The sequence below is a fragment of the Cebidichthys violaceus genome, unplaced genomic scaffold (genome assembly GCF_023349555.1).
Source record: "Cebidichthys violaceus isolate CVI_PGR_0920_01 unplaced genomic scaffold, fCebVio1.0.p SCAF_64, whole genome shotgun sequence".
NCBI lineage: Eukaryota > Metazoa > Chordata > Actinopteri > Perciformes > Stichaeidae > Cebidichthys > Cebidichthys violaceus.
Genome location: NW_027176861.1, coordinates 821,933 through 824,432, shown reverse-complemented (window position 1 = coordinate 824,432; position 2,500 = coordinate 821,933). Strand labels below are relative to the sequence as shown.

Genomic DNA, 2,500 nt, shown 5'->3' with positions numbered 1-2,500 from the left:
CTGAGTCATTGGTAACCACCGCTTCCTGAGAGCTTTCTACTAATGAGTCGCCAACTTGAGCCGAGCCCCCCCCCCCCCCACACACACACACACACACACACACACACACGCCCACACACACACACACACACACACACACACACACACACACACACACGCACACACACACACGCACACACACACACGCCCACACACACACACACACACGCCCACACACACACACGCCCACACACACACACACACACACACACACACACACGCCCACACACACACGCACACACACACACGCCCACACACACACACACACGCACACACACACACGCACACACACACACGCCCACACACACACACACACACGCCCACACACACACACGCCCACACACACACACACACACACACACACACACACGCCCACACACACACACACACACACACACACACACACACACACACACACGCCCACACACACACACACACACACACACACACACACACACACACACACACACACGCCCACACACACACACACACACACACACGCACACACACACACACACGCCCACACACACACACGCACACACACACAGCCTCATTGCAGTCTTTGGTTTTTGTCTCTCAAACTGCTGAGGACGAGGAAGAGGAAGCCTGAGAAGTGGACCCATGAAGTGACCTCACTGCGTGTCATGAGAAACCACTCTGCTGCTACATTCACAAATAAACAGATTTTTTTTTCCCAGAATTCCCAGATGACACTCAAGTTTCTACTGCTGCACCGACGCACCCTTTAGTGTTGTGTATATTCAACCAGGCAACAACCTCTAGTTGTAACAAGATGAAGTCAGAGCTTCACGTGTTAAAGCTGCGTTCTCTCTAGTGTCCACCAGGGGGCGACTCCTCTGGTTGTATAGAAGTGGTTTCCGTAAGTATTTTACTAAGTTGATGTACGTGTTTTAAGCCCAACCATGACGTTTTTCCTAAACATAACTAAGTTCACTTTAAAAAGATGTAACAAGTAACAAGCGGAAACTGACACGTGTTAAATACGAGTAGTTACTTTTTGTAAATAAGAAGTGGACGTATTCGTCATAATGTAACTTATGGTTTGTGGACATTTTGAAGCCTTGAGTTCAGCATTTAGTCCGTCGCCATCTTGTTTTCTTGCAACCAGTGAACAGGAAGTGACCACATCTGGACTGAGGAGGAGTGACATAGAGACGCCGTATACGTCTCTAGTAGAGACCTGTCAATCAGCGTGTAGCCCCGCCCCTAAAGCATCCCCTGCTTTATGGTGTGTTTGACTCTAAATGGAGCATAATGTACTAAATGAACATCATGCTGTATTGAAGAAGACTGTAAACTAGAGACTGAGACCATAAACTCATGTTTACAATGTTTACTGAGGGAATAAATCAAGAGAGAAGTAGAGTCATTTTAGACTAGACTTCTATACAACCAGAGGAGTCGCCCCCTGGTGGACACTAGAGAGAATGCAGCTTTAACACATGAAGCTTAGAAGAACTCAGAACCAGAGGTTGTCGTCTGGTTTTAACACACATCTTCTTTGTTTGTGGTGTTTTTATGTGTCAGTTATTCACCAGAACTATTTTCTGACAAATACCAGATGATCTTCAGAGCAACATCTCTAACTAGTTCAGGTTTCAGTTTCGGCCTCTATGACATCAAGACTCCAGCTGTTGTTTGCCGGGAAATAGTCCCGACACATGCATAACGTTATGCTCTTTTATCTTCTGCAGAGCAGCATGAACAACACGGTAATAAGTGAGCTTCAGCTTTACTTAACTTTGGACGGAGCCATGCTAGCTGTTTCCCCTCAAGCTCAACCAACCATGTACCGTTGCACAAGGTTAATAACTTTTCCCCAAAATCCTAAATTCCTTAACAAACTTTATTACTTCTCATCTGGGATTTAAGAGCTTTGAGCCTCTGAATGAGTTCTACTGAAGTCCAGCAAAAGCAAGAACAAAAAAATATATATATTTTTGGGAGAAGTGGCGCCGGGTTGAAACAGGAAGTACAGCCGATGGTGATCGAGCAGGTTTTCACGAAAGGTGAAGTTTGGTGACCTGCAAATCACTACGGATGGAGACGTCTTTGATTCTTAGTCGAGTTTACTTGAACCCGCTTGTGCTCGACTGGAGACGGATTCATTTTGAAGTCTTGGAACGTCTGCATCCTCGTGTTGCTCACGCTCGTTGCACATTGACAGCAACGAGATGCAGTGAAAACAAAGAACGACGATGACTGCACCGTCCTGTTGTGTGATATTCAAAGCTGTCGTACAGTCAGATGTCACCTTGCGGCTCTCGCTCCCTCACAGTTTCAGACACAGTTTCAGCTCTGCAGAGAGAAGCCGACCTGAACGCTCCGATCCGCTCTCTGTAGACCAGCCTCCGGGGTTTGTTGGGACACGCGTTCAACTCTATCTGGAGAACGTCATGGGAACTCACACACACACACACACACACACACACACACACAT

The 2,500-nt window shown here is 46.9% G+C and overlaps 1 long non-coding RNA gene across 2 annotated transcripts in view; it reads right to left on the bottom strand.

Moving 5' to 3' along the window:
• LOC137890251 (uncharacterized) overlaps positions 1 to 2,500 on the bottom strand; it is a 60,078-nt gene that overhangs the window by 51,902 nt on the left and 5,676 nt on the right. The window lies entirely within an intron of this gene.